Source organism: Camelus dromedarius, chromosome 31 (assembly GCF_036321535.1).
Source record: "Camelus dromedarius isolate mCamDro1 chromosome 31, mCamDro1.pat, whole genome shotgun sequence".
NCBI classification, from domain to species: Eukaryota; Metazoa; Chordata; class Mammalia; order Artiodactyla; family Camelidae; genus Camelus; species Camelus dromedarius.
The window spans coordinates 11,381,394-11,395,261 of record NC_087466.1 but is presented as its reverse complement, the minus strand read 5'-3'; positions in this window follow the sequence as shown (position 1 = coordinate 11,395,261).

The following is a 13,868-nucleotide window of genomic DNA, read 5'->3' as shown; positions in this document are numbered from 1 at the left end:
TTTTTTTTAAATGTTGATATGGCTAATGAGTTTGAAATTTCTCATTCAATGAGGCGTAATTTGAATGGACTATCATTTTAGGTGCATTTGACCACTGGCATCTGTAGGATGTGGGGTTGGAGACAATCTATTTACCACTACCAGACTTAGGAGGCCAAGTTCCCTGGCTCCAAAGGCATCCTAGGACAGTCCTTAATGTCCAGGAAGGGACAGCGATGGCTGGACAGAGAGGGTAGCTTATTGGACAATTGAATTCCAATTGCCTTCAGAGGGAAGAGGGCAAACTTGTTTTGACGTTCCCTGGGGCAGATCAAAGGGCTTATTAGTGACCATTGTTAGGCTATGCTCCTAACCAAATCTTTTCCAATTAGGGAAAATGAAATCTCTGCTCATTCGGTGAACCAAAGCAGAACAAGAGTCCCTAATGATTCCTTTGAAAGGCCACAGAGAAGCAATTAAATTGGTATAACCTTTCTGAAATTTGGGATTTGCCCTGTTACAACAAGAGCCATACAATTGTCATATTTGATGAAGAAATTTGACAGCCATGAATTTATCCTAAGGAAATTGTCAAGGATGTATGCACAGTTTGCATGTGAAAGATATTCACGGGAGCATTATTTACAATGGTGTGAGGGAGAATAATGTCTAATGTAAGGGATCGTCTACTTTATAAGATGAAGAGAAAGCAATTACTTAAAAATGTGTCATAGAAAAATAATTAATGATCAGCACATTTTAATGATATATTGTGAAGTCACAGACAGGTTTTAATTGTTTTTTTTAAAAGTATGATAACATAGGAAGACTATGGAGTTCTGTACACCACCGTGTTAAAAGTTCTCTGCATTAAAGAGTAGATTGCATTTAATTTTAGCTTTCTGCCTTTATGCTTTTCTGTACTTCTAAAGAGTCTATGTGTTTCAAAGGAACAGGCCATCTGATGGCTTACGTTGTAGTGTGACTAGAATTATCACCAGAGCATTGCAAAAAAAAAAAAAATCCTTGCTTAGGATAAAACATTGTTTTTGGAATATTGTTTTCCCATCTTGTGAATGGGGGGAATTTTGCTAACTAGAGGTATAAACCATTTCCCCAAAATCACATATCAAAAGGGAGGCAGAGTTGGAAAGTCCAGTCCATGCTCGTAAAATGGCAACTGCTCGTGTGATTTGGTACATCATTCCAAAGTGTTTTTTCCAATGAAACAGAAAACCAAGTTTAGCTTTCTGTGGCTGGTTCTGATTTCATGGAAACCCATACAGAAGATTCTTGCTTTTCTTCTCTTAGTCTCCACATCTCCCCTTCTCTCTTTCCACCCTTACTTTGTCCTGAAAATCTTTCAGGAAGCTCACATTTTCTTACAATTCTATTTTCTTGCAGACCTTGCAAAAAAAAAAAAAAAAAAAAAAAGCAACTTGTCCAAGGTTAGCCAGCTAGAGAGAATTCAGTTTCATGTTCTCTCTCTCCCCCTCTCCTTCCCTTTCTTTCCCTCTCTTTCTTTCATTTTTATTTAATTTTTTAAACATTTTTTAATTGATTTATAATCATTTTACAATGTTGTGTCAAATTCAAGTGTAGAGCACAAGTTTTCAGTTATACATGAACATGTGTATATTCATTGTTACATTTTTTTCTCTGTGAGCTATTTATTTACCTTTTTTTTGATAAATTATCTTTCTCATACCCCAGAAAGTTGAGAGTTACCTCCTATCCTTGGCTTTTGTTTGCCCAGTTCCCATCTCTACCTTCATAAGTCACCTCTGCTCTTAGTTCATGATATATTCTTCCAAAATTTCCTTATGCATGGATGAGGAAATACTCATATAAATTCTCATTTCCCTCCCCTTTACACTAAAGTAGTACATTTTACATTCTTCTGCATGCTGTTTTTTCCACTTAAATTATCTCGGGTATCTTCCCATGTCAGTACATAAAGGACTTCTTAGTTCTTTTTTGTAGCAGTATAGTATTCCATTTGTGGATGTACCAGTTACCCACTGATGGACATTTGAATTATTTCTAATCCGTGACACATATCACTTCATGTGTGTGCAAGTGAATTTTCAGGGTGAATTTCTCATGGTACAATTGCTGAGTCCAAGAGTATATGCATTTTAGTAAGCACTTCCAGATGGCCAGTGGGGATGTATATTGGTTCAAGCCCTACAGAAGGACATATGAGTCTGTGGGTTCTAAAATTCCACATGTGATACAGTGAGATAATATGAAAGGGATGAGATGGTAGTAAGTTGGAAATAAGAGTGGGAAAAAGGCAGAAGTGAAGTTGAACAAACAAGACACCTTTGGAGGTCCACATACATTCCACTGAGCATCTTTCTTGCAGCCCACAAAGGAGACGTAATTAGAGTTGCAATATTAGAATTGCTTTTCAAGGGCAGAGGTCTCGTGCCTTCCAAGCCAGAGCAAAACTTCTGCCATGGAAAGGGTGACCTCTTGCTGCACTGAGTCTCAGCAGGAACTGAACCCAGCTGGAAATGCCTTCTCTTCTGTCTGGAGCCTTGAGGACATGGGACCATGCCCCCCCTGCATCGTATATACCTTCCTTTGCCATCTCAAGGCAGCAGCCTCAGGCTGGCCCCTCCTGACAGCACACAGGAGACAGGCTTCTGCTCAAATCAGGAGGAAACTCTGGCCCCCGACATGAGTGGACTGTTGCTTCTCTGCTCCCTGAAGTGTGACAAATGAAAGAATTTCCTTTCCGTGGAGACTGAAGCTTTCTGAGCATCTTTTAACTAGACCTTAAAATCAATAACATATTAATTACATTTTTTGCCTTTCTGAGGGCCATGACCTTACCTCCCTGCCCCTTATCCGCACTCTTGATCCTGTGAATTTATGGCTGTAGAACACACTCGATGCTTCTGAGGAGAGCAGCAGAATCTCTTCAAAAACAAAATTTTAAACTAATTTTTTACTTGGGGATGAGATTAGATTTATAGAAAAGTTGCCAAGACAGTGCTGGAGGGTCGCCAGAGACCCCTTTCTGGGTTTCAGTTTCCCCTAATGTTATCATCTTGCATCTGACACTTGTCACAACAGGGATCCCACAGTGGTCCGTTCCTATGAACCAGACCCCACACTTGATTCGTCTTTCACCTGTTCCTCCACTGATGCCCCAAGCGGGATCCAGAATCCCACCTTGCCTTGGGTCGCCACCTCCAACCTGCAACCGTTTCTCAGGCTTTTCTTGTTGTCTCATGACCTTGACCGATTTGAAGCGTTCTGGTCAGGTGTTTTATCGACCCTGTCACGTCGTAACGGGGGTGCCTGCCATGGAAAGGTTTTGAGCTGTCACCAAGCGGAGTGTTTTTCCTAGCCTTTCTGCCAGCCGGAACTGGGTCCAAATCCCCATCCCAACTGGTTACAATTATAAAATAGTTATCACTCATACCTGTGCTGGACAACATGCCAAGTTGCTTCCCTGGGTCATGTCATGTAAAACTGGCATCCCTCTGAGGTAGGTGCTATTATGGCCTTCATTTTACATGTAAAACAATGGAGGCTCAGAGAGGTCCATTCACATACCCCGGGTCACACAGCTGACAGGTCGTGAAGCCGAGATTTAAACCTTGCGAGGTGTGACCCCCGGATCCACCCCACGGTGCTGCCTTGCCCTCTTCGTATGTGAGGTGCTTTGCACAGTGGCTGACACAGACGGAGAACTTGACAAATAGTGGTGACAACATCATTTCGGCATCTGACATTTACTGTGTTATCTTAGGCAAGTGATTATTCTCTGAGCCAAATGCTAATAGTCTTGTCTGCCTCTGGGCTGAATATCTGTCTGCCCGGCTTCCTCTACAACCCACCCCAGCAACTGTCCATCCTCCCTTGTCCCCAGGGTGGAGCCGGCCAGTGGGGCCTGGAGGAGAGCTGAAGGGGGGTGCGGGGCAGGTGTTTTTTTATTCCCTGGGTCGTTCTGTTCTGTTCCGGCTGCCTGTGTCTATTACCAAAGGGCCCAGCTCCTGGCAGGGAGCCCTCTCTCCGCTCCTTCGGGCCCAGAGGTGTGCATTCGTTTCCCACTGAAGCTGTAACAGATGACCACAGACTGAGTGGCTTAAAATATCATAGGTTTATTACCTTAACAATTCTGGAGGTCACAAGTGCAAAGTCAGTTTCACGGGGCTCAAGTTGAAGGCAGGGTGGTTCCTCCCAGAGACTCTGGGGGAGAATTTCTTTCACTCAGTTTCCTCCCCCATCTTCAAAGTGCCTCCCTGCGGCTTCAGAGCACATCTCCCAAGCCCCAAGCTTTCGATTAAGGCAATTTACTGGGATTATGTATTTTGCTGGCATACTTAAATTTGGAAAGAGCTAATCAACACACCGCCAAGTCAGGTCACCAAGTTCAACTCTTCCTCGCTGCGTGCTATCAACTAAGTCAGCCCCTAGCCCACCTGTTTTTGTAAATAAAGTTTTATTGGAACCCAGCCATTCTAATTCACTCACACACCGCCTGTGGCTGCCTTCTGGCTACGACGACAGAGTTAAATAGTTGTGACAGAGACTGTAGGCCTGCCAAACCTGAAATATTTACTACCTGGACCTTTGCAGGGGAAAAAAAAAATTGCAGACCACTGGACTGATTCATTGAAGATACAGAGTGAGGATTATTTATGTTCTCTTATTGCTGCATTTGGTTTTTAACTTTCCTCCCATCCTCCTCAAATACTGTGGGTAGGAATGATATTTCCACACAGGAATAATTTGTAAGGTCCTTTCTATAGGGACGGTTGCTGTACAGTGTGAATTCTATATGGATTAAATTTCCCCCAAGCGGGTATCAGAGGATTGAAGAGTTTATTGTAAAGAGAAGGACCACGGATCATAGGTTAATTCCTATAAAATGAGAAATCTCTATGCAACAGATTTTTTGAATTCTCTGTGTTGCTCTGATTACATGATGAAAAATCCAGCCCTGTACTTTTATTAAGCATGAAGCTAAGTAGATTTTCTCTAAGTATATTACAACCAAAATAGGTTAATTTTTTTCCTTAATATTTTAACAACTGGAAATTTTGAATAGCCAGAATTTGGAGGTATCCTTCAGTAGAGTTAGGTTAGAATTCGGTTTTGGAGAAATGTCTCTTCAAGTTCAAGTCCTGCCTTGGCCACTGGCTGGCTGTGTGGCTCTGGTCAAGTGAGTTAACTTCTCTGGGCCCCTGTTAACCTATAGTGATGGAAGTGTCTACCTCATGAGGTCATTGTGAGAATTAAATGGGAGAGTGTACCTGAAACATTTAGCCCAGCACCCGCACATTGGTAAAAACTGAGAAATGTTTGCTATTTATCGATCTATTATTATGTATTCTGAGAAATAGCATTTAGTCTCTGGCCGTTAGTTGATATCAAATGGACCCAGGCAGAGGGTGGACGTGCTGGTTCTCTATCAATAAGCTGTTTGTCGTAATGCCTTTGGAGCAGACTCTTCCTCTTAACTATGTGCCAGTGTCTGGCCCAGGGCTGGGCATTTACAAAACCCTCAGCAAGGCTCCTGGACCTGACCGAAATGGGGCCCTGAGATCATTCAGACGAACAAGACAGGACCAGACAGGGGCTAGAAACATCTCCCCCATCCCTGGCTTCTCCCTGCTCGTCCAGAAGGTCCCAGAGTTTGTAAATGGATGCTCCCTGCTGAGTCCCAGCTGCATGACACCAGTTCCTTTCTGCCTGGACCCCGATACCTCCCGCTCAGGGAACATCTGCCTCAGGTCCTCGGGGAGTCAGCTCTGCGCCTGAGAGTCAGCGGATCTGCATGTTTGTAACCTGATGGTATTGATTTCAGGCCTCTGTTGACCCACCCTTCTGTCCCGATCGCCTCCCTCTGTCGTGCCCCCTCATCATGGTGCACTGAGCATTTTCTGGAAGGTTCAGACTTAATTTGGACAGGAGCTGGGGCCCGGGGTGATGGGGGTGGGGTGGCGGCGGGTGTACGGGATGAAGAGGTGATGGAAGAAAATAAATTCCCCTTCCCAGACAATCAGAGGAAGACAGTCTCAAACAATGGCCAGACCATCCTCGCAGGCAATGATGACAGCCATTTCGTACTTATCACACCCCGGCACTATATTAAGGTCCTGAGATTACAGTGTGGTTCATTAGAGGAACATCTGTTGGAAATCAGCGCGGGGCGGCCAGATATGATTGCTAAAAATGCAGCCTGGGGAGAGGAGGGGTGAGACCACATCTCTGCAGAGGAACATGGCCAAGAGGCACCATCTTTTTGGCTGCTATGTGGCTCACCTTCTCCTCTGTCATAAAATCAAGGATCCTCATCTGAGCAGGGCCAGGAGCATGTGTCAGGACACAGGACGCATTTTCAAGACCCAGAAGTCCATCAAAGTAATGGGAATAGTAAGAGCGAACACTGATCAGTAATTGCCGGGTGCTAAGCACCGTGGTTAAGTATTCCATGCATATTATCTCATTCAGTTCTCACAGCAACTCCATGAGGTGCATAATACCATTATCCCGTTTACAGCTCAAGGAACTGAGGGTCGGAGAAGGCGGGGGCTTGCACAAAGTTATGTTTATCCAGTGGTGAATGGATACAGTGATCAACTGTCCTGTTTTCTGCAGCCTGAGGGCTTTCCCAGGATGCAGGATTTTCAGGGGTAAACTTGGGATGGTCTTGGGGTAACAAGGAAGGAGCTTGAGTTTGAATTCTCATCTGTTTGATGTCAAAACTTTTGTTCTTATTCATTCTGTTACACTGTTTCCTTCATTCTTCCTCATTCATTCAGCCACACATTCAAAGTGTTTCCTGAGCATCTACCATGTGCCAGGCATTGTTCTAGGTACCAGGGACACAGTCGTGATGGAACTAGACAAAAGTCCCTGCCTTCACGGAGCAGACATTGTAGTGGCTCCCTTGTTATAATTATTGTGTAACCAAAGAGGCTTTGTATTTTCCCAAGCCTGGTTGAATTTAATTATTCTAACAGTAACAGCAATTGAACGATCATGCTTTAGAATTTTCTGTCCCACATCCTTCTTAAAAGGATCTGGAATAACCTCAAGTAAAGGGTGCACACACAGAAGGCTCATTAACTAGATCATGGCGCCTCTTCAGTCTAGAAATAGGATGGCCAAAGGGGCGTGTGCTCAAAGTGTGCACAATCAGGAGGTTATAAATAGGGGAAAGCGGGACTTCAGCAAATTCCTGTGTGCCCAGAACTAGGAGATGCTATTGCAATTCGAGAGTTTTAAGTCGAGCATAAATACAATACATGCTCGGTGGTGTAGCAGAAGGGGTAGGGGATTTGGAACCAGCTAGACCCCAGTTCAAAGCCCAGCCTGCCCCTTTCATATTGGGTGATCTTGTGCACATCTCTTAACCTCTAAATTTTTATTTTCTGTTAAGTGGGGATGTAGGTAACAGCAGTTTCTCCAAGGCATATGCTGGATGTGAACTGAAGCACATAAGAAGCCAGCTCGTAGACAGAACTTAAATATCAGTTCTGTTTTACTTCTCCTGTCCTCTTATTTTTAATTAACAGCACTTTGTATATCCCAGGCACAGGGTTCTGAAGACTTATGGCTACTAACTTAGTCAATCCTCATAACATGCCTACATTATGAGGATTGCCCCCATTTTCAGACGGGGAAATGGAGGCAAGGAAAGGAGAATTAATTTACTGAGACTTCACAGCTAGTTAGTGGCAGAGCTGGAATTGGGACGCGGTGGAGGTGCGTGGGTGTGGATTCAAGTACAAATGGTTTAAGGAGGAGTTAAACAAAATCCACAGACGAAAACCTCGCACCCAGCTATCCAGAGGACATCCTAAATGAAAGGGACTGACTGGCTAATGTGGGGGCTGGTTATGTGCAGAAGAGTACGTGGGAAGCCAAGTCCACAGCCTTGGCTTATTCCCGGGAGCTGCAGAAACCCCAACGACCCTTTCCTAACACCCCCTTCCCCACGTGCAGATGGTTTTGTCCTTCGTGCTGTCCTCCTGGTGGGATAGACTTCCTGCAGGCTCAGCTTCGGCGGTTCCTTTAGAAAGAGCGTCCCTTATTGTCAAAGCAGGGACACATTTGACAGTGGAAGGCAGCGCTATTAATAACTGCACCAACACAGCAGGCATCAACTGGGAGCTTTCGGCCACGCTCCTTACAAGCCGCGCTTGGAATTAAATATGCCCACGTGGTGCTTGTGGGCCCGGTGAAAGGCATTCTGGGAGGAAGGCAGCTAGCCAATGGGCGGCGAGAACGTCACCGCGGGGAGAGTTAAAGGGACCGCCTCACGCGCTTGCCAGTCTTTCCTCTGGAGCTGCGGCACTTCGCGGGGGGAGGGGCATTGGGGTTGGAAGGTTTTTTCTTTTCTTTTTTTCCCCTAAATCAAAGATGCTTTGGTTTTTTGGAGGGGATAGGGGGCTACTGGTTAGGCTTTCTTTCTATTTCTTGAGCTGTCCTGAATTTTTGGAAAACTCACAAGTGGTCTCAAAACTTTTTGACCCAGGGGAGGAAGAAAGCAGCAGTGAAGTTGTTTAGAATCAGACTATACAAGGATGCTTGAAATGGGGGGCCTTGAGCTGTGGGGGAAACCTGTCTTCCTATTTCTATCTGGAAGTTTCTTCAGGCTCCGGCACTCTTTGCAAACCTGGCCTCTCATCCAGGAGCTGCCAGAGGGCTGGGGTGGAGGGGGGGTGCTGAAGGGGAAAGGAAAGCCGAAAGAAAGCGAATTGCGCTGTCTGTCAGGGCAGCTCACTCAGCTAGCCTTATTCTTACTCTTCCTCAAAGCTTCCAAGAAGAACTGCTTTTCTGCTTCTCTGAGCGCTCTAAGGTCCCGTCCAGGGGCAGGGCCCCAATCCCTGATTTGTCTGTGGGTTCCATGTTGGGGGAGTGCCAGCTGTAATGGGAAAACAATGACAAAAAAATTTCTGTTAGCCGGGCTGTCTGGCAAAAAGCGGCGTGTCTGTGACTCTGCAGACACTCTGCTCTTCTTCCCCTGGGTGGGGGCTTCCCTCATCCCAGCTGTACAGGGCTCTCTGCTGGCTGCCATGTAACCTTCCTTGCAAGGACATTAGGCTGTGAAAGCCAACTTTCCAGAGTGGAAGGTTGGCAAGGATGCTAATTAGCAACTCAATTTTTAACAGCTGGGAGCAGATCCTGGCCCACGCTAAAAGCTATCTGGGTTTTTTCTTGCCGGGGGAAGAGGCTTTGATTGCCACAACCTCACGGCTTTTCTAGGCATTCCTCAGACCCCCAAGTAGCAAAGCAGGGTGCATGAAGTAGGGCTGAAAGGCCCACCTCTACATTCTCACCCAGAGTCAATGCGATGTGGAGTGTAGGGTGCCCGAGCTGGAATCTTAGCTCTGCTATCCCCTGTGGACCTTGGGCAAGTCGCTTCCATCTCCTCGTAGTTAAACTGGGGGATACAGTATGTCATCGTTGGGTAACGCGAATTAAACGGGTGCATTGTGCAAACAATCAAATCTTCGTATTAGTACAAGGCACGGGCTAGAGAAAGCTGACAGTCAACATAAGGAAAACTGAGTTGAACCTCAAAGCAGAAAGTGGCTATTTCACCCGCTTCCAGACCCATGGCGGGTGGGGGTGGGGGGGAGCTGTCCTGGTAACGCAGCATGGGCTAGCTCAACCGAGGCTCCCAAACGGCCCTGTAGTCCTGTACCTGTTTCCTCTTCTCTCCTGAACTCAGCTTAGGTATCGGGAAGGGAGGAAAGGAGCGAGAAGGGGGCCTAATTTGAGAGCACCCTGAAAGGGACCAGTGTTTCTATCCTATAAGCCCACATTTGCAGAGCTGACCTAAGCTGAGGTACCTGGGAGCACTTGTGCCCTGTGGTTTCACCTTTATCAGCTGTGAGGCTTACCCCATGCTCAGAAAGTCCCAGCTGCTGTTGAGGGTGTTACATTCTCCCTACAATGAGACCGTCATCAATAAGTCAGTCGTCAAGCCTCCTAGACTGACTCCGCCTGGAGTCAAATTCTCTTCATCCTACTTGAGCGTTGCTGGACCCCTTGTCTTATTCTCTCCCGTCCTCCTGCCTCATTCTTTCTCCACCCATCCCCCGTAGCCAAACACGCTATAAGAATATCTTACTTTGAGTGAGATCCTTGCAAAAATAGTGGCAACTTTATACACACGAAAACATTAGTGCTGCAGCCTCCACCTGGCTTCCACTGGGGCTTCTCCACGTTGCTGGCTGTTCATCCAGCTCACTGCTGTGGGCTGCTGTGCGGTACTCCTAGTGAGCACCTACCGCATCTTACCTGTCCATCTCCCACTGACGGACACACCATCTTCCCCAACACGTGCCGTTGGGATGTGAAATGTAGTAAAAAGGCAGGGGGGTGCTCAGTGTGGACCATTCCCGAGGGGCGTGTGGGACCGAGCTGGATCTGGACTGGAGGGCTTGATCGGGTCTGGGTGGACGGGGAAGTCATGCCTTCCCCACCAGAGTCACAGCCAGGGTTGGGTGGCTGGGAGATACATGTGTGTGGTGGGGTGTAGAGCATGGGTTCTATTGTCATTTCAACTTCATCTTCAAAATAGTCTCCTTGAAGGAAGCTCCAGCCCCTATTTTACAAAAAATCCGAGGCAAAGGAAGGTGATGATGGACTTTGGCATCAGGGTGTATGTCTAGGAAAGACTGAAACTTAACCTCTGGTTGAGTCCCTTCTAGAGCTGAGATTGGGTTGGAGGCACAGTAGTAAGTGATTTCTAAACCGAATTTTTCTTGATCTGACTTCGATCTTAAAAGTGCTTTGCTTCTAAACATGTCTCCTCAGAGCTGCGAGCCACTAAAAACCATTGGCATCCAGGGCTGAACAAGGGGATAGAAAACAGGACCCGGGCGCCACAGACTAAACCAAGAGTAAGGAATGGTCTCGCTTTTCTGTGTGAAAAAACAAAAACACTAGACTTGGATTCTGAGATCTAGCCTCTGCCATCTACTTTGAACTTGTTGAGGACCGTAGCTTGTGAGGTCTGAGGGCCACAACTCACTTTGTTGGGGGGGCCAATCTCCACTTCCCCTCGGTAATCAAGACTAAATGACTAATGAGAATGCTTCTGTTAGGAAGAGCATCTAACTAGTCTGAAACATGCTCTGTCGGGGTTTCTTTTTGAAAAATTTCCCCAAAGGATCCCTCCTGATTGCAGGCACCTGCCTGAGGCTTTCTTAATCCTTCTGGGAATAAAGCATTAAAAACAGCTTGGAGAATTCCATACCCCAGTGCAGTAATACACCGACTACCCAGTAAAACTCATACCTCCTGTGCCTGAATCCAGTGTAGGGTTCACTGGCTTCTTAAGATTCAGTAACTAATTGAGTTAACTTTTCACCTGAGAATCCCTGGATGCCTGAATTAATAGAGGCTGTGGAAAAATCCCAAACATCCAAAGTAGGAACAGCCAAGGCAAAGGTCCTGAGGTAGGAATGAGTTTGAGACAAAGAACAAAAGCACAAAGACTGGAGCACAATGAACAGACTGGGGTGGGGGCAGCAGCTGGAACAGATGAGGGAACAGATGGGCAGGAGCCCTATTCTGTGAGACCTTTGATGGTGAAATGGGATTCGAACTCCATTCCTTGTTAAAGTTCAAATTCGGTTTCACATTACCCCAAAGGTGATGAGAAGACATTAGCAATCAAAGCTTATGAGCGTGTACGTTCACGCTCGATCGCGGGCAGCTGTCTGAAATCAATTATAAGCCAATATAAGAAGGGATGTCGGGGAGATGGGGCTTGGATCAGAGTGGTGGTGATGCAGACGGCAAGATGAAAATGGATTGGGGATTGCAGTTGTAGCAAGACTTGCTAAAGGACTGGTGATTTTGGTATAAAGGGGAATGAGGCATCGAGGCTGTAAATCCCAGCAGTGTGGGCCAAGTGGGTAGAATTAACTGAGATGGGGGAGCGCAGGTTAGAACTTCGACGTGATTAAGAGCAAGCTGTGGAATGTCTGAGATGCTGCTCAGCCTGAGGCCCTGACAGTCCTCATCTGACTAGTTCTGATGCAAGCTGGCATTGGGCGGCAGGAGAAACTGGGCTTTGTAGGGTCCCAGAGGTGGCATGAGGCTTCAGTAGCACAGAGGTCTACTCTGTCGGAGTAAGCACCGGCCTCACCAGAGATGAGTTGGGGGGGAAAAAAGCGATGACAACAACCAGAACCTCATCCCCTGAGTACAGAAGTTCTAGGAATCAGAGCCTTGAAACGGCAAAACCAAACCCAAATGTCCTTTAGGCGTAGAGTCCAGGCTGTAGTCCAACTCATGGAAGCAAATCATAGACCCATTAAACGATTCTAAGATACGAAAGCAATCAAGCCCTAAGACTTGGGGGGAAATGAATTGCCAAAGCCTCCCCTACTCTTCGCTACTTTCCAAACCGTCTTTCCTTTGCGTCTTTTATGAGCAGGGATTACTTCTAATGTACTTAAATGAGATCAACCCTTACCCTGGGCAGAAACGTTGAAGAAGCCATGCCCATCATGGAAAGCATGATCCAGACTGCGTGGCCTCCGGCTGTGTGAGTCATCACGTATGTTGTAAAAATAATGGCTTTTCCACAACTCAGCTTCTGAAGGCGCCTGAGCTAGTTAAGCTAACTAGTTTCAACTGCTTTGAACATTCCTAGCTGGTCCTGGGCACAGCCCCTGGAAAACTTCGTGTCTATTTTTCATTAAAAAGATGAGTGCTGGAAGGGGGTCCTAGGATGGGTTAGCCTCCCTGCCCCTTTGTACAGATGAGGGAACCTGAGGGCCCATCTGGAGAAAATGGTACTTGAAGGCTGAGCTGAGACTGCAGCCCGGATCCTGACTCGGGTCAGCACTGGTGGCCCTGCATCTTCAGGCCCTCCCTTCTCCCTCCCCTGTTGAATCTGCTGCCCACTTACTGACTGAGGAGCGTCCTGATGACACATCCGCATCCATTGATTCATTGATGCCTTGAGTAGCTCTGCTCCCACTAGAGATAAATAATGCATGCCCCGACGCTGGGTTCTGGCATGGCATTGATTGAGAACCAGGGGGAGGAGGGGGCAGCTGTCAGCACAGTGTGAAGTCTAGGAACTGAAGTGACTCGTCAGTAAGCAAGACAAAAGGATGCACCTGTGGCCAAGGTGACCTGGAGGACCAGTGGAGACCAGCCCAACTCGACGGTCTGCTTCTGGCCCTTCACCCAAGCCTTGCTCTAGCATCTCACTGTGGGTTCTGTAAAGCAACACCAGCTTTCATATCGCTCAGAACCTACCGAGCACAAGTCATGTGCCAGCTGCTAGGACAGGGTCCAACCCAACTTAATTGGGGTGATTAGGCGGGTAAACAGACGGTTAACATTTTTGGGAATCGATGGATCGCTACTTCTGAGACCTCCCTACCTTGGTCTCCTATAGGCTCCCGTGTTGCACTGGCTTAGGCTTCCAAACTCACCTGACTTTTGGGGACTTAGAGGGGAGGGCCTCTGCACAGACGTGGGGACCAGATGGAGCAGAGCCTCAGAGAGGAAAGGCAGGTAATGTGAGAGGGGAAGAGCAGGGGTCTGACTCCACAGACTCTTACGGAAGTGTTGAGGACACCGTACCCTCTACACAGGATGACAGCCCCCTTCCTGCATCACCATGGAACGGAGTTGGAAGTAGATCACAGGGCACAGTCCAAGTGGGCTGAACATTGAAAGCTGGCCTTCTTGGCTTTATCTTCCCAGAATTTAGCACCGAGCAGGAACATATTGATGGAAGAAGCAAGGAGGTGAAGCTTTAGGTCCTGGAGTGTTTCCTAGAATGGAGAGAAGCTCAGAAGAGAAGGCTGAGCCTCTGGGGGAGCAGGAGCACACACCCCTGCTTCTCCGCAGGGGATGCTCTTGGGATGGCACGGGCTCTTAAG